Source organism: Pseudophryne corroboree, chromosome 9, assembly GCF_028390025.1.
Source record: "Pseudophryne corroboree isolate aPseCor3 chromosome 9, aPseCor3.hap2, whole genome shotgun sequence".
Taxonomy (NCBI): domain Eukaryota; kingdom Metazoa; phylum Chordata; class Amphibia; order Anura; family Myobatrachidae; genus Pseudophryne; species Pseudophryne corroboree.
The window spans coordinates 55,095,278-55,119,105 of NC_086452.1; the positions used below are offsets into that span (position 1 = coordinate 55,095,278).

General features: G+C 49.3%; 1 protein-coding gene across 19 annotated transcripts in view; it reads left to right on the forward strand.

Annotated features, from left to right (window-relative positions):
- PTPRF (protein tyrosine phosphatase receptor type F) overlaps positions 1-23,828 on the forward strand; it is a 1,358,330-nt gene that overhangs the window by 934,231 nt on the left and 400,271 nt on the right. Inside the window, exon 1 of one of the 19 annotated variants that reach the window (XM_063939343.1) lies at positions 1,695-2,650. The exons of 13 other annotated variants lie outside the window; for them this stretch is intronic. The gene's annotated coding sequence lies outside the window, so the exon portion shown is untranslated. Of the gene's footprint in view, positions 1-1,694; positions 2,651-5,789; positions 5,815-6,255; positions 7,174-7,540; positions 7,625-7,906; positions 7,930-15,305; positions 15,382-23,828 lie in introns of those variants that run through there. 5 more of the 19 variants (XM_063939344.1, XM_063939339.1, XM_063939342.1 and 2 more) reach the window with 5 other exon arrangements.

Below are 23,828 nucleotides of genomic sequence, written 5' to 3' on the forward strand. Positions count from 1 at the left end.
TCAGGCCATCAATCTCTTTCCGAGAAGAATGTTCCCTGCAGTCAGTGATCATTGGGACTGTTATCTCTGGTTATATTGTAGTATGTCACAGCCAATCTCCTCTTATATGTTGCTTTATTGCAGGAGGTTAATATAATATATAATATAATCCTGTAGTTGGTTGCAGTGGTGGCTTGGGATGGGAAACCAGCCGGGGAATTTCTGGAAGCAGCCCTAATGGAGGCGGGGTCTGTTAAGGGGTGGAGTCTGTTAAGGGGGCAGGATACTCCCTCCTCATATGTCCCGGCGTGGTGCAACCCGTATGAAAAACACCGCTCCACTGCGTCCAGTATCGCCACTGGTCAGAATCAGTCCTATAATGTGTGGCATAGTGGTGCATGCATATGTATATAATGTAACTCCCCTTCCACCTGCTGATCTCACCCAGTGTGAGGAGCAATAAATAGAAAAGAGCATTTTCCATAAGTAAAAATGAAACATTCTGCCTGGCAATGATATGTTAGTAGGTAGCAGATGAAGTAGCTCTATGGTGTCACATCTAGCAAAGTTTGAGGATCCGGTAGCTGAGACTTGCCCGAGGAGGTAGTTGGCTGTGGGTGAACAAGATGAGTTGGCTGGATATAGTTCCTTCGCATGGGACACGGAGCAATGAAGAACGTAAGCGGGGTTGAGAGTCAATTAATAGTATTTATTATGTACAGGGCTGAGGTAGAGAACTGTGGCTGGAGCACGATGGTTAAAAGACGTGGCTGGAGGTAAAGAACTGAGTGGACTGTAATTTGAAAGACGAGACTGTAGATAATGAACTGTGGAACTGTGGATGGTAGTTGAAGATGTGGCTGGAGACGAGGACTGTGGACTGTGGTTTGGAGGATGAGGCCGAAGATATTGTGGTCGGTGGTACAAAGACGTGGCTGGTGACGTAGATCTGTGGAGTGTGGCTTGAAAGACGAGGCAGAAGACCCGGGGCCGACTGTGCCCAAAGAGTCTTACTGGACCGGGTTTTCTAGGAGCGCTTCCACAGGCAGTAGCAGGTTAGGAACGGCAGGACTGCAGCAGCAACAGAGAACCGACCAAGCAGGATCAGGAGTAACCAGAATACGACAAGGAGCCTGGGAGCACAGGCTAAAGCACCTACAACATGGTTGTAACTTGAAGCACTGGCGTCCCTGTCCTAAACCAGCCCCCTTTTATAGGGAGAGCTTCCCCTGGATTGGCTGGGAAAAAACAGGAAACAGGAACTATGCTTAAAACTTGGTCTCCAACATGGCGGCGCCCAGTAATGCAGACCTTTCTGCAAAGCCACATTGCTCACTGCCTCTGGTCTCCTAGCAACGGCTCAGCAAGAGCGACCCGCTGTAGCGGCGTCCCGCCGCCACAAGCGGACCCCCTCACCGCCGCCACTGCTGCCCACGGACCCGGCACAGCAGCCCACCTCCGCCGCTGCCCGCACACCGCCAGAGAAGCCAGCCCCGCGGCCCCAGCGTACCGGTAAGACTCCGAACGCTGACATATGGTGAACATCACAAAAGAAAACCATGCTGCAGCATACTATATCATGTATGGTAAATGACCGCACACTTCCTAGAGTAACCGCATGCCGGCACTGCTTCCAACTGTCACATGACCTACTGTAACCAGCTCCAACTGTAACTAAGGCTGGGGCCACACATAGCGGGCAAATGGGTCCCATTCAGTGGGACCCGCTTGGCTGCAAGGAGACTGAACATGGGCGCCTATGCAGGCACCCACATATGTGTGGCAGTCCCGCCGCCGCCGGATCCGACCGCAGGGCCTGATGACAGGACAGCAGGATTTCAATGAGAACACATACATTTCAATGTATGTGTTCACACAGTTCCATCGAAATCCTGTGCTTCACTGGCCGGATCCTGTTCTTTGGCATCCCGCAGAACAGGATCCGTGTGCACACAAATCCCCCCTCTCACCCAAGTGGATCCCGTTCAGCGAACCCGCTTGGCCATTGTGTGTGGCCCCAGCCTTACAGCATCACTCACAGAAAGGCTGCTCAGAGACATGCAGCACCTCACTGCCTCACTGACAGCAGCACCTCACTGCTTCACTGTCAGCAGCGCATCCATGCCTCACTGACAACAGCACATCCCCGCCTCACTGACAGTAGCACATCCCCACCTCACTGACAGCAGCGCATCCCCGCCTCACTGACACTGCACATCCCTCCCTCACTGTCAGCAGCACATCCCAGCTTCGCTGACAGCAGCACATCCCCGCCTCACTGTCAGCAGCACATGACCGCCTCACTGACAGCAGCACAGGAACAGCAATAGCCGGGGAGTTGGTTCAGGTGAATGCAGCTTCTCCTCCCCCCTCCAGCCTCAGGGAGAAAGCCACCAGGAACTCTGCCAGTACTAGGCACTGAGATTTAGGTCTCTCCCCGCAGCTCATGGATTACCGGTCACGTTTGGGATATCAGTGAGGAAAAAAAGCATCTTTCTTTGTGCTCCCCTCTTTATTGCGGAGATCAAGCATTGGAGAGTGTTGGTGGAAATCGGCCAGGAGCGGACCCCCTCACCGCCGCCACTGCTGCCCACGGACCCGGCGCAGCAGCCCACCTCCGCCGCTGCCCGCACACCGCCAGAGAAGCCAGCCCCGCGGCCCCAGCGTACTGGTAAGACTCCGGACGCTGACATATGGTGAACATCACAAGAGAAAACCATGCTGCAGCATACTATATCATGTATGGTTAATGACCGCACACTTCCTAGAGTAACCGCATGCCGGCACTGCTTCCAACTGTTACATGACCTACTGTAACCAGCTCCAACTGTAACTAAGGCTGGGGCCACACATAGCGGCCAAATGGGTCCCATTCAGTGGGACCCGCTTGGCCACAGGGAGACTGAACATGGGTGCCTATGTAGGCGCCCACACGTGTGGCAGTCCCGCCGCCGCCGGATCCGACCGCAGGGCCGGATGACAGGACAGCAGGATTTCAATGAGAACACATACATTTCAATGTATGTGTTCACACAGTTCCATCGAAATCCTGTGCTTCACTGGCCGGATCCTGTTCTTTGGCATCCCGCAGAACAGGATCCGTGTGCACACAAATCCCCCCTCTCACCCAAGTGGGTCCCGTTCAGCGGAACCCGCTTGGCCATTGGTTGTGGCCCCAGCCTTACAGCATCACTCACAGAAAGGCTACTCAGAGACATGCAGCATCTCACTGACAGCAGCACCTCACTGCTTCACTGTCAGCAGCGCATCCATGCCTCACTGACAACAGCACATCCCCGCCTCACTGACAGTAGCACATCCCCGCCTCACTGACAGTAGCACATCCCCGCCTCACTGACAGTAGCACATCCCCGCTTCACTGACAACAGCACATCCCCGCCTCACTGACAGTAGCACATCCCCGCCTCACTGACAGCAGCGCATCCCCACCTCACTGACACGGCACATCCCTGCCTCACTGTCAGCAGCACATCCCCGCCTCACTGACAGCAGCACATCCCCGCCTCACTGACAGCAGCACATCCCCGCCTCACTGACAGTAGCACATCCCCGCCTCACTGACAGTAGCACATCCCCGCCTCACTGACAGTAGCACATCCCCGCTTCACTGACAACAGCACATCCCCGCCTCACTGTCAGCAGCACATCCCCGCCTCACTGTCAGCAGCACATCCCCGCCTCACTGACAGCAGCACATCCCCACCTCACTGTCAGCAGCACATCCCCGCCTCACTGACAGCAGCACATCCCCGCCTCACTGACAGCAGCACATCCCCGCCTCACTGACAGCAGCACATCCCCGCCTCACTGACAGCAGCACATCCCCGCCTCACTGACAGCAGCACATCCCCGCCTCACTGACAGCAGCACATCCCCGCCTCACTGACAGCAGCACATCCCCGCCTCACTGACAGCAGCACATCCCCGCCTCACTGACAGCAGCACATCCCCGCCTCACTGACAGCAGCACATCCCCGCCTCACTGACAGCAGCACATCCCCGCCGCACTGACAGCAGCACATCCCCGCCTCACTGACAGCAGCACATCCCCGCCTCACTGACAGCAGCACATCCCCGCCTCACTGACAGCAGCACATCCCCGCCTCACTGACAGCAGCACATCCCCGCCTCACTGACAGCAGCACATCCCCGCCTCACTGACAGCAGCACATCCCCGCCTCACTGACAGCAGCACATCCCCGCCTCACTGACAGCAGCACATCCCCGCCGCACTGACAGCAGCACATCCCCGCCTCACTGACAGCAGCACATCCCCGCCTCACTGACAGCAGCACATCCCCGCCTCACTGACAGCAGCACATCCCCGCCTCACTGACAGCAGCACATCCCCGCCGCACTGACAGCAGCACATCCCCGCCTCACTGACAGCAGCACATCCCCGCCTCACTGACAGCAGCACATCCCCGCCTCACTGACAGCAGCACATCCCCGCCTCACTGACAGCAGCACATCCCCGCCTCACTGACAGCAGCACATCCCCGCCTCACTGACAGCAGCACATCCCCGCCTCACTGACAGCAGCACATCCCCGCCGCACTGACAGCAGCACATCCCCGCCTCACTGTCCCAGGCTACACTGCAACAAGCATAATAGGATGTGGAAAGTAAACATTAATGTAATACACAGGTATTATAATGGAATTATAGTTATTATTGAAAACATGCATTATTAGCTGTGTAATTAACTAGGGCTATGCATGTTACTGTATGCTCATTTAGCTAAAATACTAAGTAGTAGTATAGAATATGCACAGGTCAGTCTACTAACCACAGTGCATTGTCAGGATGTGCTAATATCACAACATACAGGATTTATCTCTACAGCATAATCTACACTTATATACATATCTGAAGTGATCTGTCCCCAGCCAGACTACCTCACCCATCCAGCCCCCATCACCCAGGTGTCCCTAGCAAGACTGACACACCCCAAACCCCCTCCTCCCCATCACCCAGGTGTACCTAGCAAGACTGACACACCCCAAACCACCTCCTCCCCATCAGCCAGGTGTCCCTAGCAAGACTGACACACCCCAAACCCCCTCCTCCCCATCAGCCAGGTGTCTCTAGCAAGACTGACACACCCCAAACCACCTCCTCCCCATCAGCCAGGTGTCCCCAGCATGACTATCGCACCCCAATCCGTTCCCCCATCACCCAGGTGTCCTCAGCAAGACTATCGCACCCCAATCCAAAGGTGGGTGATGCTGGCAGACCCCCAAACTCCCAAGGAACTCGCCACTCTGGTGGAGAGATTTGGGGCATTGCAGCAATGGCTTTGTGCCAAAACCTATGCCAAGTCAAAAACAGGGTTAGAGGCCAATGCAAAATCGTATTGTCAACAGTCTGTTAATGTTGACACTATGTCAGTGTCTACCCCGATCTGGAAGATGATTTGATAAGTGACTGTAGTATTATATCAACTCCACTGTAATTGGCATGCCTCCCTATGGTCCCTGTTTTGGTGGGACTGTCCAGATACTTTGGCTGAGAAAGAGGAGAGGCATCAGTGGCTTTGAGAGAGGTTTTGTCTGATCTGGGTGTGGTTTGGCTGGATCATGGGAGGTGCTTATGTAGTCCCAATTGTTTCCTTTTTACTGTAAATATTGGGAGGTAGCTGACAGTCCCCATAGAGTCCCATAATTACAGTTACTTTTAAAAATGTCAAATTCAGTATGAAGGCAATAAAAACTCTATTGTTTTCTGTGTTGGTGGTTTCTCAGTCTATGGTCCCTGTAGGGAGGCAGCATAGCAGGTCTGCAGAGAGTATCCTGTAGCGTTTGGGTGAAGGAGGTAAGTGGAAAACGCTATTTCCAGCTGACACTCTGCAGTTTTCTCTCTGACGCTGAGCAGTGTTTGGAAGTTACACCCTATAATGTCATCAATGGCAGATAATAATGTAGTCAGTTCACAAAACTTTACATCCGCCGACGTTAGCCGCCAGGATACAGACATTAGCCACATGTGACCTGTGAGAGAATATAATCTGTAATGTTTAATGTAATTAACATACTAATTACTCTGTTTCATGTCAGCGGACAAATATCTAGGTCACACATTTATCATCTCCGTGTCTCTAAATGAGTTTTTCTGCCGCCACCATCAGCGTCATTTTTTCTCTCCAAGCAGCAGGGACTGAGATCGTCTCAGGGTACATTTATAGAACGGGAAGAGATTCACACGGATTCCAAACGTTGCTATTTGCACAATAAATATATTGGTTTATTGCATCTGATCCTGAGTGCCGTTTATTCATTCCATACTAACAATACTGGGCTCTGGCGCCTGAATTTTAAAGACTTTTTGGGGGGACGAGTGACTTTGTTCCCCCCCTGGTGTTAGACATATATTCCGGATACACTGCACTGACGACCACAAACCTTTTGCATCTGCCCATAATCCCGTATCCTGGGCATCCTCTTATCTTTGCAGATTCCAGGAGGCATAAACACTCTGGATCCTTATGTTTTGCAGCCTTCAGTTCTAGAACGCGTCCGATCCAATGTTCCATTTTTGTTTTCTGCAATAGGATTCGTATCTTCTCATCCTTTACGTGCTTCGTGGTCTTATAAGCGGAAAACCCTGCGTTACATCTGGAGACGACCGGGCGGAAAAAAAAAAAATATCTTTCAGCTTTGGGCGTGAAGGAGTTAACATTTCTTCTCCTGAAGTCAAACAAAAGCCATGAGTGAATGGGGAAGGCGTGCAAGCAACTAAGCCAAGCCCCTGCTTGCAGGGCGGGTGAGAGATGGCCACAATCTGCAGGAACAGCAATAGCCGGGGAGTTGGTTCAGGTGAATGCAGCTTCTCCTCCCCCTCCAGCCTCAGGGAGAAAGCCACCAGGAACTCTGCCAGTACTAGACACTGAGATTTAGGTCTCTCCCCGCAGCTCTTGGATTACCGGTCACGTTTGGGATATCATTGAGGAAAAAAGGGATCTTTCTTTGTGCTCCCCTCTTTATTGCGGAGCTCAAGCATTGGAGGGTGTTGGTGGAAATTGGCTGCGAGCGGAGCCTTCCGAGTGTCTCTCCTACGTGTGGAATAAAACAGCCAGAGGAAAGGATTCACCCGGAGCAGGTGCTGGCGGTCTCTCCGCCTACAGGATTGGAGACGGCTCTCTATCTCTCTACAGGTCCTTGGAAGGAATTGGAAGTGAGTTGGTTATATATCGCATGTGCCTTAAGCCAGTCGTCCTTGCTTTCTTCTCCAGTCCACGGTTAAAGTTTCCAGACTCTGTGCCCAGTCTGTGTGTGTCTGATCCTTCGTTATTGTGGTGCACCTGTTCCCAGTCTCCAGCTTGGATTGGGTGCCCTCAGCTGCTGTGGATGAGGGGGGCCTGCTGTGAATGGGGGGGGGGGGGGGGGGGGGGCTGTGGGGTTCCTCAAGTTTGAGAAAGACGCTTGTATTGGGCTAGCTGCAGTCGATATGAGATTAAGCAGATTGCTGGAGAACTATTTAGCAGGATTATATTTTGCCTGTGACCTAGTAGGCCTTTTTATCAAGTCGGTTTTTCATACATTGATGCAGAGAATCTGTGCAGGGGGCTACCTGCTTGTTCGGTTCCGTCTTGCCTGTTATCTGCAGGTTTCCCCGCTGACAAGGGGTAGGTTACATTTTAGGAACTCAATTACTGGAACTCCTTGCTGCTCTTTCATTCACAAGCAAGACTAAAAGACTCGATAAAGCCTCCTGGCTCAGCGTGCCAAGCTAATTGTATACCCTTGTGATGCTGCAGTTTGTGTTTATGGCTGGGAATCGGGCCAGCAGTACAATATTAGTCTATTTCCCAGGCTCAGTGGAGGGTGTCTGTATCTCTCAGCAGTAAAGAGGAGGGTGGGCCAGGAGCGGTGGAAAGGGTTAAAACATTGTCATTGTTTTTAGCGTTGGTGCCTTATTGTAAGCAGCCGTGTAAGTATATGGGGGGCTGTTATCAGTATTGGGGTAGAGGCCAAGCACCTACTTCTTAGCTATTACTGCATTTACTTATTTATTTGTCCCCCTGGAACTCGGTGCAAATATTTGTCCAGCTTGGATGATCTAGACTCTGCTCTCTCTCAGTAGTCGGTTATTGCAGCAGCTTTTATCACCCTTTTGCTGTACAGGATGCTGGTCAGGGTGACTCTGCAGGGAGTATATAGTACCTGCACTGGGTACATTGTAACATATACAGCGATAAATACTGTCTCAGAGCTATAAGTGCGTCCAGGAATGGAGTGCTGCATATATGTAATTCCCACGTTCTGCATTGTATGTTTATGTTATAGTAGATATTTAGCTGTAAACGCTGCATATGATTATACAAAAATAAGTTGTGGAAGTGTGATCATTTTGTAGGGATGGCAGGAAGTTTTGTGTTGCCTGGAATCATTTTAGATTGCTAATTCCTCCCCCGATCAGACAGCCTTCACTTATTTAAATCCCTAGGTTCATTTCGAAGACATTAATTGCTCAGTGTTTATTTTTTTTTAGGTTTTAATGCGTATTCTGTTTACGTCACATTTCCTGGCTACAAAACATGTTTGGGCATTGTTGAAACCAACGCACCATCAATAGTTCTATTAACAAATGAGCCTGGCACTGCAGCTGTCTACGCTCCCAGCCACCTGTTCTTAATGTGTCCCCACCTGCGATTCGGGTTTCTTTGCTGAGTGTAAGATGTGAGCAGTCTGTAGCCATGGTGGCAGCTTGTAAATAAGAGTTCAGGGTAATGCAGCTGGTTTGGGAAATGTGCTTGTGTGGAACACCAAGGCCTCGTGTCAATATTTACCCGTCTACTCGCAACTTGCGTCTCTAACGCCTTTTACTCTGTACAATCAAATGTCTCTAGTAGGTAAACCGGGTCCTGCAGAAGCCCAATATTTGCTGCACACAAGATCCGTCCGTTGTGAGTTATCAGCACAAACCAGGTCCCCTTACGCTGCGATAAACTGTGTTTTACAAATTTGCGTGTAACTACAACTTGTTTGTAGGCAGATACCTATTGTTATGCCACATTGCATCTGCAAGACCGTAAAACCAGTCGAACCAGTCTACGCTGGTATAGTAGTCAGCTGCAGGAATTGTGAAGGCCCGTCGTCCGAGCCAGAATCGGAGTGCTAGCTCTGTGGCTCAGGACACTGACTTATATGCTTCGTGCTGTATATTATTTCAAGGTTACTGAGTGTACCTGGGATATGCCTATTTGTTGTAGCTTTGAGATGCCAGCATTACAGAGAAATATTGCTGGATCTGCCAAGAACCACAGGGATCCAGTTATACAGTTTAATAAATAGACGGTAATTAATGATTATATCTGCACTATGTGTACACATTGCAGTCAGGACAACTGGACTGTGCAGATCTTAATCGCTATTTCTTGCTGCTGTAAGTAAGCGTTTTGTGTCTCATAAGGATAGTACGACACGGATCTGCACCTGGTGTGTTGTTAGAGAAAAAAAAATCAGGCGTTTAGTTTTTTTTCTTTGTTGATTTGAGTTTTTATTAGTATTCCATTGAGAGGTGGTTTAGGAGCATCAGAGTAAAAGCCAAAACAATTGTTTCCATGTTCCCTTAAAATAAATAGAATTACCCTAAGCAGTGTCTAAAAGTGATTTTTTTTTATTTTTATTTTATACAAATTTGTTGGGAGGGGGGCGGACTTTTTTTAAATTTTTTTTTTTCAATTCTTGGAAATGTGACTTACCAGTAGGGGCAGTGATAATCCTGTCTTCGATTTGAATTCAGTCTTACTGAGAAAGCGTTCTGCTATCTAGTCACCATGTACAGCTGAGCTGATACATTTAAAAAACATTGGTACAAATGTGTTTTAGTGTAGAATTCCCAGTAACGTTTTGCTGACCATTTCCTGCGGGAGAAAATGTAATCCTCTGTATAGTACAGACCTTCCTTTGCCGATTGCCAAGCAGGCTCCCAGGTTTTAAAATGTCATGCCCCCGGAATATAGCTGGCCATATCTCGCTACACGTTTTGTGCTCTGCATGCAATTTCAGGATTTGTCCTTATTTGTTGTAAACCTTAATATTCATCAAAGATATCAAAAGCAATGTGATTACATACGGTGTATCGAAGGATGTAGTATAGGCGATGCACTGATTTCTTGATTCTGGAATCTGTTGAATCCTTAATGTTCTAAGCAAAATTCTAGCCTGTCTAATGCCTGGCATTCAGCCAAATACTCCAAAATAAAGACACAGTGGGGTCCGAGTGTCACAATAGGGTCTGAATTGCCAGTGGAGCGAGAATTTTTAAAGCGGAAATAATTTACCATGTCTGTTTTGTCTTGTAAAGGATTGCCGTTTTAAAAATATGGGCATTCTCGCCTGAAGTCCCGCACCTGCGGCTACTCGGACCCTATTGCATACCGTAAGTTATTTTACTGAATCCTAAATATGTATTTTGTGGCATCCATAGTTTCAGTATGTCCGTCAAGACCATACTGCATTCATTGATATTCAGATATTGCCAACCAATAAGAAGGTTGCTTTCATGACTCTGCCACATAACTTTTAGCTGAGTGGACAAATCACCTGAAGTGAGTTAGTGCTGAGCGGAAGTATTTATAAATAGCTGTTTGTTTGTTTGTTTGTTTGTTTGTTTTCTTTCACAGACAAACTTGCATTTCCCAAATATATGTCAAAGAAAACATAATATCCTGTGCGCTACGTGGGAGCTATTAAATAAAGACTGTCCACATTTAGAATCACATTGCCATAGGAAACGAGCACTCAGGACACTTTAGTGCAAGAATCAGAGGGTAAATATCACTGTACACTTAGCAGTCAATAGCAGGAGGTTCCTAAGAAACACAGTTACTGTAAGGTCTGCTAAGTACTATGTACTTTGGATTAATTTGCAGATTTACAGGGCTCCTGTAGCTGCCTTTATTAATACAATGAGCCTAATTCAGACGTGCTCGCTAGCGTTTTTCGTATGGCTGCGATCAGGTCCGAAATGCGCTTGCACATGTACCGCAGTGCGCAGGCGCATCGCACAGGTACAAAGCGGATCGCCGCTCAGCGATGGGCTTGTGCGAAGAATCCATTCGCATGGGCGATTGCAAGGAGATTGACAGGAAGAGGGCATTTGTGGGTGGCAACTGACCGTTTTCTGGGAGTGGTTGGAGAAACGCAGGCGTGTCCAGGCGTTTGCAGGGCGGGTGTCTGACGTCAATTCCGGGCCCGGACAGGCTGAAGTGATCTCAGCGGCTGAGTAAGTTCTGGGCTACTCAGAAACTGCACAAACTCTTTTTGTACCGCTCGGCTGCACATGCGATCGCACACTTGCACAGCTAAAATACACTCCCCTCTGGGCGGCGACTATGCGACTGCAAAAAACCCTAGTGAGTGATCAGGTCTGAATTAGGCCCACAGTGTGTTATTTCAGAGGGTTTGCAGTGGGCATGCAGTTAAAATGCAGGCTGTCGGGATCCCGGCGTTCAGGAGACTGAGTCGGAATCCCGACAGCCGGCATTCCACCGACGGGCGGAAGCCACCAACTGAGTCGGAATAGAACCTGTTGGTGAGCCACCGGGCCAGAAGCATGGCGTTTCAGGATTCCGGCAGACGGGAAGCCTCTGTCGGTATACTGACAGCCAGGAAATCCCGTCTGCTGGTATATCATACCGAATCCTTGCAGTGTGCTGCCATGTCAGTATATATAGTAGCAATAGACGGGGGCGCCAACGCTTGTCAGGGGGGGGGCGTGGTCGGTTAACGAGATGGAGCGATGCCCCCTTTTCTGCATGCACATTCTTAACAGCACACGATATGCCAAGTTGGGCATGGTTATGCCCACACGATTGGCCTCACCACCTCTCTAGCACCGGGGCCTGTTTGATGTTTAGATGCCCCTGGCAGCAGGTGTTATTTGCACTTAGATTCAATAAAACCTGAGACTGTTGAACAGTACGTCTAGTTTGGGGCTATCCCAGGTATTTAAGCATGGAGTAATCTGTTAAAGTGCATCTGTTTCCAACGTACAGCAGAAGCAGAAATGTTACTGGTGGAACCTAGGGTCTAATTCAGACCTGATCGCTGCTGTGCGTCTTTGCACAGCAGCCGTTCAGGTCTGAACTGCGCATGCCATCACAGCCCAGCGATCGCCCCTGCCTGATTGACAGGAGAGGGGGCGGGCCAGCAGCGCTTGGGCACCGTTTTGGGGGCGCGGGCAACGCAGGCATGCCCGGACCGTGCAGGGGGTGGGCCGCGGTGGCGTGTGATGACCCGGACAGCGACGGGTAGTTCCCTCCCAGTGCGCAGGAGCTGCGCTGGCAGGGAGCTACTAGTCAAGTACAAAAGTATCACCGCTGTGCGATGCTTGTGTACATGTCCGGGGGGTGGGGGGGGGTGCAGACATGCGGGGCGAGTAACTGATGTCTGAGTAACTGATCGTACCCGTGCAAAATTTTGCATGGCTACGATCAGGTTTGGATTAGGCCCCTAATGTTTATGAGTAGGCAGCCTGCTGCCTCTGCAGTGATAGGGGCCCATGCTTAGGTGTGTGGCTAGCTCCTCTATTGGCTAACCATTAGAGAGTGTACGGTCTGGGCCCCTTGATAAATGTATATAGTAAATACTGCTAGTGCATGCATGATAATGTACCAGATTAATAACAGCAATGCACTGTACAAAATACACCATAGTCCTGTGCAGTGTAATGTAGCATATGTATAATACATAATTCAAGTGTAAACTCTAGAACCTGATCCCCCTAGGGAGGGGGTGGGTCCTCATGGAGTTGGGCCCACCGGGAGTTGCCCCTTCGTCCCTGTGGGGCAGTCCGGTCCTGGGCACAAACCTGAGGCTGGCATGCAACACGCGAAGCCCCCCGCAGTAGCATAGGGCTCCGTGTGAGTCAGATCTGGAGCGAATGTAGTCTTCTGTGAGATGGGCGTCTCTGGATGGGTGTTTACCTTCTGGAACTGCAGATCGGATGCGTATTGTAGGAGTCATTGGTGTGTAGTCGAACTTTCATGCTTGTTTGAGGCTTGCGGGTGGAGATGGCACTACTGGACCCAGCAAGGAATGAGTGTAATACTAATGATGATGGCCGCGGCTGGAAAATCAGTGCAATACATACACACGAAGCCGCGTGGATAATCGCATAGACAGATGGATACTCCCATTAGTATAAGGTAATAAATTGCCCTAGTCACAGGTGCATAAATGCAGCAGGTTCACTGAAAAAAAACAAAAAAACAGAAGCTCTTGTTCCCAATACAGTGTCACTGGATGTTTCAGACCTGATGGGGTCTAGGTTAGGAGACTGTCATGTGGTTTAGAACAGACTGGCTGGAAAAGGCCATACGTCTCCTATGCCCACTGGGGACTGAGCTTCTCAGATCCACCGTTTGCACACGAAGACGCGGAAATGGACGCAACCCCATGGTTGCTTAGAATCTCTGTTGCAAATAAGTCGGGGCTAGATCCACTATGTAAGAAGACGCAGGTGCAGGCTGCAACATGCCCCCGAAACAGACGAGACACTGAATCAGGCCTGGAGCCGCTGCTGTTATATAACTAGTGGGTGTGCTGGGAAGGGTTATGTTTATTACTGTAATGATGGTAGGGGCAGTGATAAGGTAATGAGGAGTTATACCATGACTACGTTTGTTATACTTCTATTCAGGGCTCCAGAATATGTTGGAGCTATACCAAAATAGTGTACTGAAGACTTACTTTGAGTTAGATTAAGTCAAAACAGAGACTTTGCACACCTGTGATCCCGGTCTATAGGGGGTCATTCTGAGTTGATCGCTCGCTAGCAGTTTTTAGCAGCCGTGCAAACGCATTTGTCGCCGCCCACTGGGGAGTGTATTTTCACTTTGCAGAAGTGCGAACGCTTGTGCAGCAGAGCGCCTGCAAAATCATTTTGTGCAAAACAAGACCAGCCCTGCAGTTACTCTTCGTGTGCGTTGATTCTAACGACAAAGGGACGTCACACACCCGCCCAGCCACGCCTGCGTTTTTCTAAGCACTCTCTGAAAATGGTCAGTTGACACCCAGAAACGCCCACTTCATGACAATCTTCCTGCGTTCGGCCGTGCGACTGGAATGTTTGTTACACTCTGTGCAAACCCACGATGCTCATTGTACCCGTACGACTTGCCTGCGCATTGCGGTGCATACGCAGAAATGCAGATTTTTAACCTGATCGCTGCGCTGCGAACGTCAGCTAGCGATCAACTCGGAATGACCCCCACAGTCCGGTAGCTGGAGCTAGGGGAGCTTCCCCTGTGGATCCATGTTTATTACAGCATTTATAATAGATCTTATTATCAACGCCGCTATGGACAAAAATTGTGGCTGATACCTAATGTATTCCTATATGACAATGCAACATGATATTATGTAAGTGAAATTTCCCATACTTTGAAATGGATGCTTCTCGCCCCGTGGGTGAGTAGTGATACTGTTACATGCTCTATGTAAGGCCCGGGTAACCTAACTCTCCACATCCTCTGATAATACATCTGCTTCTCATAAGAGATCCCTTATCCCAGTAGAATTACCATTTCAGCACTATTTCTACCTTCCTTTGTGCTGGGATTGGGAAGGACTAACACTTGTGTGTGTGAGCTGGCCTTGCTGGAAGTTGTAGTGCAGCCCAGTATTGCTTAGTTAACGTCCCTGTAAAGCAATGTACAGCTGTCACTGTTCCACATATATAGCGGTGATCAGTGATTTTAGCCTGGGTGGAAAAGGAAAGGGCTTGTCTCTGTAATGACATAGCAGCTCTCTATACAATAGGTGTAGCTGCTGTTGGGAAAAGGGGGAGAGACCTGAGGTGGGATTTGGTTTTCTGAGATATTTCAGGCGTATTAACTCCTTCCACTCCACCTATGAGCACATGGGGTATGGATTATGGAGTGATTATTGGTCTGAGAGACTGAAAGAGGGTCTTCTAGGCTTCATCAGGAGGACACATTCTCCCCCACAGTCCCTGGAAGAGCAAACAAGGGAGGCAGAGTGAGTCTGAGTTTCTGTGCATTCCTGCAGAGGGGGATCACTGGCTGCCCCCACCCACAAGCCTTTTGTGTGCGGGACAAGTATCTCTGGGAGTTACAATAGATACATTTGTTCTCATGCACCACCCTCCCCCACCTGCACAAAGGGAATAGCAGTCTTGTCCCAACATGAGAGCTGGGCAAAGATAGACCACAACTGCTAATAAAAGTTTGCAGTGGGGGAGGATTTGGGTGGGTGGATTTGTGCAGGTGCCACGCCCATCTGGGGGTGGTGCAGTACTAGGGGGCAATGTGACTGTGTGTGCTCTGTCAGGTCAGCTGGGTGTATGGCTGCAAGTGTTGTACCTGTTGTGGGTCAGGTCCCGATGTGTCTGCCAGGGTGACTCAGAGACCAGGTACGTGCCACAAGTAGCCTGCATCCTGCAGTGATGGTTGTGTTTATGTCCTGATGAAGCACCCAGATCTGCTCCTTATCTATTATACAGGGTTATAGACTCCACACACTTCTGATAGGGGTGACAAGGGTTGATGTGATTGATCATCTAGGATTTCCATGTGCCTTTTCCCAGCGAGCAGTTTATTTGACTGTCCTCATTTCTTGGCTGATATTCTGCTGGTGGAATGTTCATTCAATGTCCCAGTGCTGACATATAATCTATCACCTACCACTTTTACCCAGCAACGTCTGGCAAGGAAAGAATGGATATCCTGGAACAGTGTTTCATTGGGAACCGTAGATATTCAGGAATGAAAGGATCAATATTATAAGTCATTATTTGGGCAAGGTGCTGTGATTTTGATGTCAAGTTACGTCTGTCTGCAAAGTGCAGTGTGTGGGAAGGATCTTTGCATTCATGCCTTAGTGATATCCTAGTAGCAGTGGTCCTTCCTACGCTATAGGTTAGCTGCTGTCCCATGAATGCCTATGAATGAACACTGCGCTTTAAAGTGCTGAGAAATCATGACACAGCAGAACAGAAGGCGCTGTCCCAAAGAGCTTACCATCTATTTTTCACAGGCTATATATGTTAATGAATGGGCAAGATATTTATAAAGTCTGGTGAGGTTTTAAGGATACTGGGGATGATAGGATCGGCTGGGATGGGTTACAGTTTATACAACACAAGATGTAGACACGTTTCCTAGATTGTATCTTCCCAGGAACAAGAGTGTGTGGTAACTTTGTACCTGGTAACAACATTCTCTGCAGTTATCCGTTGTTACAGCCCATCCCACCGATCTGCGTGACTTTGGGCAGATTTAGTAAAGCTTGGAAAAAGATAAAACGGAGATAGTACCAACCAATCAGCTCCTGTCATTTTTCAAGCACAGCCTGTAATTGGTTGGTACTTTATCTCTCTCCAAGCGTTGATAAATCTGCCTACAAATTACGTGAACAGTGATAGGAACTCCCAGCATTGACGTTACATGATCCCGCTGAGAGATGGATATCCGTGAATGCTGAATGGTTTTTACTTGGCAAGATAAGAGACGGGCTAAACCAGAGGGTGACCCTAAAACTTGTACTGTCCTCCGCTCTCTGCCTATAATACAGTGTTATCAAAGTGGCCGCTCAGCCTTATATACTGTAAAATCCTCCACAGAGAATTGTTCTTATAATGCCTCTGCCTTGATAGAGCTCAGCCTTTCTTCCTGACAGTACAGGTCTTAGCCCCTTCCACGTAATACGCCTTAATATTCATTACCCACAGATGTAGTGCAATGCTCCCATACGTTACAGGCCCAGTGTTTAGGATTAGAAGGCCACAGCATGAAATTGTGGGTTGAGACATTGTATATGTACTTACTGTGTAAGACGTCTGAGCCCGCATACACCTCTTTCAGCAACTACGTGCTTTTTCCAGTAATACGCAGCTCAGCCGCATCTCGCAACTGGGTGTTTACACATAGGCTGAGTGGGCAGAGGCTGTTTCGTGTTGTGGGTACACAGAGTTCCCCCCTATTTGCTCCAAGGATAGGGCTGATGCAATTATATATGAAAGGTGGTCAGGGAAGGACGGGGGGGGGGGGGGGTTCCATAGATGCAGCCAACTCTAAATGCAAATAGAATGTGGAATACGCCATATTGCGGGTGACTATAGTATTAGCATTTGCTGTGTAGTTGAGGGCAAGGTATTGTTCTGGGGGTATACATTTTCAAGGGTGGGGTTACCTTGTGTCTGTGCGTAGTATTCTCACTCATACTGTGTGTAGCGCGGGGGGTAGGGTTAGGGTTGGTAATCAGAGCACCCAAAAGTCATTTCTCTGACGTCCTAGTGGATGCTGGGACTCCGTCAGGACCATGGGGAATAGCGGCTCCGCAGGAGACAGGGCACAAAAGTAAAAGCTTTAGGATCAGGTGGTGTGCACTGGCTCCTCCCCCTATGACCCTCCTCCAAGCCTCAGTTAGGTTTTTGTGCCCGGCCGAGAAGGGTGCAATCTAGGTGGCTCTCATAAAGAGCTGCTTAGAGTAAAAGTTTTGATAGTTTTCTTATTTTCAGTGAGTCCTGCTGGCAACAGGCTCACTGCAACGAGGGACTTAGGGGAGAAGAAGTGAACTCACCTGCGTGCAGGATGGATTTGCTTCTTAGGCTACTGGACACTAGCTCCAGAGGGACGATCACAGGTACAGCCTGGATGGGTCACCGGAGCCGCGCCGCCGACCCCCTTGCAGATGCCGAAGTAAGAAGAGGTCCAGAAACCGGCGGCTGAAGGCTTTTCAGTCTTCATGAGGTAGCGCACAGCACTGCAGCTGTGCGCCATTGCTCTCAGCACACTTCACAGCAACGGTCACTGAGGGTGCAGGGTGCTGGGGGGGGCGCCCTGGGCAGCAATGTTAATACCTTTTCTGGCTAAAAAGAATACATCACATATAGTCCCTGAGGCTATATGGATGTATTTCACCCCTGCCAGGTCTCAGAAAAACCGGGAGAAGAGCCCGCCGGAATAGGGGGCGGGGCCTATCTCCTCAGCACACAGCACCATTTTCCCTCACAGAACTGCTGGTGGGAAGGCTCCCAGGCTCTCCCCTGCACTGCACTACAGAAACAGGGTTAAAACAGAGAGGGGGGGCACTTATTTGGCGATATGATTATATATTAAGATGCTATAAGGGAAAACACTTATATAAAGGTTGTCCCTGTATAATTATAGCATTTTGGTGTGTGCTGGCAAACTCTCCCTCTGTCTCCCCAAAGGGCTAGTGGGGTCCTGTCCTCTATCAGAGCATTCCCTGTGTGTGTGCTGTGTGTCGGTACGTGTGTGTCGACATGTATGAGGACGATGTTGGTGAGGAGGCGGAGCAATTGCCTGTAATGTTGATGTCACTCTCTAGGGAGTCGACACCGGAATGGATGGCTTATTTAAGGAATTACGTGATAATGTCAACACGCTTCAAGGTCGGTTGACGACATGAGACGGCCGGCAAACAAATTAGTACCTGTCCAGGCGTCTCAAACACTGTCAGGGGCTTTAAAACGCCCATTTACCTCAGTCGGTCGACATAGACACAGACACGGACACTGACTCCAGTGTTGACGGTGAAGAAACAAACGTATTTTCCTTTAGGGCCACACGTTACATGTTAAGGGCAATGAAGGAGGTGTTACATATTTCTGATACTACAAGTACCACAAAAAAAGGTATTATGTGGGTGTGAAAAAACTACATGTAGTTTTTCCTGAATCAGATAAATTAAATGAAGTGTGTGATGATGCGTGGGTTTCCCCCGATAGAAAATTATTGGCGGTATACCCTTTCCCGCCAGAAGTTAGGGCGCGTTGGGAAACACCCCTTAGGGTGGATAAGGCGCTCACACGCTTATCAAAACAAGTGGCGTTACCGTCTCCAGATACGGCCGCCCTCAAGGAGCCAGCTGATAGGAGGCTGGAAAATATCCTAAAAAGTATATACACACATACTGGTGTTATACTGCGACCAGCTATCGCCTCAGCCTGGATGTGCAGCGCTGGGGTGGCTTGGTCGGATTCCCTGACTGAAAATATTGATACCCTTGACAGGGACAGTATTTTATTGACTATAGAGCACAGAGAGATATTTGCACTCTGGCATCAAGAGTAAGTGCGATGTCCATATCTGCCAGAAGATGTTTATGGACACGACAGTGGTCAGGTGATGCAGATTCCAAACGGCACATGGAAGTATTGCCGTATAAAGGGGAGGAGTTATTTGGGGTCGGTCCATCGGACCTGGTGGCCACGGCAACAGCTGGAAAATCCACCTTTTTTACCCTAAGTCACATCTCAGCAGAAAAAGACACCGTCTTTTCAGCCTCAGTCCTTTCGTCCCCATAAGGGCAAGCGGGCAAAAGGCCAGTCATATCTGCCCAGGGATAGAGGAAAGGGAAGAAGACTGCAGCAGGCAGCCCATTCCCAGGAACAGAAGCCCTACACTGCTTCTGCCAAGTCCTCAGCATGACGCTGGGGCCGTACAGGACCCCTGGATCCTACAAGTAGTATCCCAGGGGTACAGATTGGAAATTCGAGACGTCTCCCCCTCGCAGGTTCCTGAAGTCTGCTTTACCAACGTCTCCCTCCGACAGGGAGGCAGTATTGGAAACAATTCACAAGCTGTATTCCCAGCAGGTGATAATCAAAGTACTCCTCCTACAACAAGGAAAGGGGTATTATTCCACACTATATTGTGGTACTGAAGCCAGACGGCTCGGTGAGACCTATTCTAAATCTGAAATATTTGAACACTTACATACAAAGGTTCAAATCAAGATGGAGTCACTCAGAGCAGTGATATCGAACCAGGAAGAAGGGGACTATATGGTGTCCCGGGACATCAGGGATGCTTCCTCCATGTCCCAATTTGCCCTTCTCACCAAGGGTACCTCAGGTTCGTGGTACAGAACTGTCACTATCAGTTTCAGACGATGCCGGTTGGATTGTCCACGGCACCCCGGGTCTTTACCAAGGTAATGGCCGAAATGATGATTCTTCTTCAAAGAAAATGGACGATATCCTGATAAGGGCAAGGTCCAGAGAACAGTTGGAGGTCGGAGTAGCACTATCTCAAGTAGTTCTACGACAGCATGGGTGGATTCTAAATATTCCAAAACCGCAGCTGTTTCCGACGACAATTTGCTGTTCCTAGGGATGATTCTGGACACAGTCCAGAAAAGGGTGTTTCTCCCGGAGAAGAAAGCAAGGGAGTTATCCGAGCTAGTCAGGAACCTCCTAAAACCAGGAAAAGTGTCAGTGCATCATTGCACAAGGGTCCTGGGAAAAATGGTGGCTTCTTACGAAGCGATTCCATTCGGCAGATTTCACGCAAGAACTTTTCAGTGGGATCTGCTGGAAAAATGGTCCGGATCGCATCTTCAGATGCATCAGCGGATAACCCTGTCTCCAAGGACAAGGGTGTTTCTTCTGCGGTGGCTGCAGAGTGCTCATCTACTAAAGGGCCGCAGATTCGGCATTCAGGACTGGGTCCTGGTGACCACGGATGCCAGCCGGAGAGGCTGGGGAGCAGTCACACAGGGAAAAAAAAAAAAAAAATTTCCAGGGAGTGTGATCAAGTCTAGAGACTTCTCTCCACATAAAACAAAGCTCTAAGCTTAGCAAGACCTCTGCTTCAAGGTCAGCCGGTATTGATCCAGTGGGACAACATCACGGCAGTCGCCCACGTAAACAGACAGGGCGGCACAAGAAGCAGGAGGGAAATGGCAGAAACTGCAAAGATTCTTCGCTGGGCGGAAAATCATGGGATAGCACTGTCAGCAGTGTTCATTCCGGGAGTGGACAACTGGGAAGCAGACTTCCTCAGCAGGCACGACCTCCACCCGGGGAGTGGGGACTTCATCGGGAAGTCTTCCACATGATTGTGAACCGTTGGGAAAGACCAAAGGTGGACATGATGGCGTCCCGCCTGAACAAAAAACTGGACAGGTATTGCGCCAGGTCAAGAGACCCTCAGGCAATAGCTGTGGACGTTCTGGTAACACAGTGGGTGTACCAGTCGGTGTATGTGTTCCCTCCTCTGCTTCTCATACCCAAGGTACTGAGAATTATAAGACGTAGAGGAGTAAGAACTATACTCGTGGCTCCGGATTGGCCAAGAAGGACTTGGTACCCGGAACTTCAAGAAATGCTCTCAGAGGACTCATGGCCTCTGCCGCTAAGAAGGGACTTGCTTCAGCAAGTACCATGTCTGTTCCAAGACTTACCGCGGCTGTGTTTTGACGGCATGGCGGTGGAACGCCGGATCCTAAGGGAAAAAGGCATTCCGGAAGAGGTCATTCCTACCCTGGTCAAAGCCAGGAAGGAGGTGACCGCACAACATTATCACCACATGTGGCGAAAATATGTTGCGTGGTGTGAGGCCAGGAAGGCCCCACGAAGAAATTTCAACTCGGTCGATTCCTGCATTTCCTGCAAACAGGAGTGTCTATGGGCCTCAAATTGGGGTCCATTAAGGTTCAAATTTCGGCCCTGTCAATTTTCTTCCAGAAAGAATTGGCTTCACTTCCTGAAGTCCAGAAGTTTGTCAAGGGAGTACTGCATATACAACCCCCTTTTGTGCCTCCAGTGGCACTGTGGGATCTCAACGTAGTTCTGGGATTCCTCAAATCACATTTTAAACCGCTCAAATCTGTGGATTTGAAATATCTCACATGAAAAGTGACCATGCGGTTGGCCCTGGCCTCGGCCAGGCGAGAGTCAGAATTGGTGGCTTTGTCTCACAAAAGCCCATATCTGATTGTCCATCCGGACAGGGCAGAGCTGCGGACTCGTCCCCAGTTTCTCCCTAAGGTGGTGTCAGCGTTTCACCTGAACCAGTTTATTGTGGTACCTGCGGCTATTAGGGACTTGGAGGACTCCAAGTTGCTAGATGTTGTCAGGGCCCTGAAAATATAGGTTTCCAGGACGGCTGGAGTCAGGAAAACTGACTTGCTGTTATCCTGTATGCACCCAACAAACTGGGTGCTCTTGCTTCTAAGCAGACGATTTCTAGTTGGATGTGTAGTACAATTCAGCTTGCACATTCTGTGGCAGGCCTGCCACAGCCAAAATATGTAAATGCCCATTTCACAAGGAAGGTGGGCTCATCTTGGGCGGCTGCCCGAGGGGTCTCGGCTTTACAACTTTGCCGAGCTGCTACTTGGTCAGGAGCAAACACGTTTGCAAAATTCTACAAATTTGATACCCTGGCTGAGGAGGACCTGGAGTTCTCTCATTCGGTGCTGCAGAGTCATCCGCACTCACCCGCCCGTTTGGGAGCTTTGGTATAATCCCCATGGTCCTGACGGAGTCCCAGCATCCACTAGGACGTCAGAGAAAATAAGAATTTACTTACCGATAATTCTATTTCTCGTAGTCCGTAGTGGATGCTGGGCACCCATCCCAAGTGCGGATTGTCTGCAATACTTGTACATAGTTATTGTTACAAAAATCGGGTTATTATTGTTGTGAGCCATCTTTTCAGAGGCTCCGCTGTTATCATGCTGTTAACTGGGTTCAGATCACAGGTTGTACAGTGTGATTGGTGTGGCTGGTATGAGTCTTACCCGGGATTCAAAATCCTTCCTTATTGTGTACGCTCGTCCGGGCACAGTATCCTAACTGAGGCTTGGAGGAGGGTCATAGGGGGAGGAGCCAGTGCACACCACCTGATCCTAAAGCTTTTACTTTTGTGCCCTGTCTCCTGCGGAGCCGCTATTCCCCATGGTCCTGACGGAGTCCCAGCATCCACTACGGACTACGAGAAATAGAATTATCGGTAAGTAAATTCTTATTTTTTAAAAGTTTGCACCTCCGGTCAGGCCTGTATGTTAGGTTTAGTTGTCCCGTAAGAGTCACAAGTCATTCCTCAGAAGGAGATCCGGGCTAATCACAAGTCCATAAGAGCCAGATACCGTGTTATAGGGATCTGGGAGGAAAATGTTGGATGCGTTGCACTTGTCAGATCTCTGGTCATATTGTCAGCACATGTCTTTTCCTAATACTGCTGGGGGAAATGTGCATTTCATGGAATGAGGGGAGATTACCGCAAGTACTCTCTCTATAAATTATACTTTTTAACGACAAATACTTATTACCTATAAGTTCTCGGTTCCAGATATTTGTCAGCCCTAACTTGTGTGCCGTAATTTGTTCCTGTCCTGCCTGAGGGTGGCCGGTCGGTGCTGACTAGAAGGACCGTGGCTGCAGAACAGCCGTGCTCTCCCCTATTTCCAACATGTCCGCCCCCCTCCCCCCACACACCATGGATACTCTGCTGTCTGAGCACAATACATATACACTATGTTTGTTCTTTATAAACCATGAGGTTTATTTATTATTAGCAGATTTTTTTCCGCAGACTTTCTCATGTTTTTAACCCCCTCTAATAACCCCCATCGACCCGCAGAAGTCTCGTTACTGTTCACTGTTTCTTTACTCCCTCATACTTCGTCCCCACTGTATACTATACCGGTATGCTGTACCGCCAGTGGTTGTACGCCCGGCTAGCAGCAACCTATGCAGTGAACCCCAGACAGCTGCCTCGATGGTTTCTCCGTGGATCTCCACATATAGGATATAGCATACTATTACACGCCTGTCCGTTTTCCCTCAGGTCCTTGTATGGCTGATCTCCCACAGTGTAACCTTCGTAGCGCGCCCAACATGGCTGCCTCGCCTGGTACGCTCGTGGATGGGATGAGAAATAACTTGGACCTGACGGTTATGTTGGGACTGTCAGCGTTAGGACATTGCAACCAAACATTTTGTGTCATCTCTTGTGGGCGTGACCTATTCCACTCCGGGTAATCCTACGTAGTGCGCCCAAGACAGCTGCCTCGCCTTTCATGGGTGGAATATGTAACCCGTAGGAG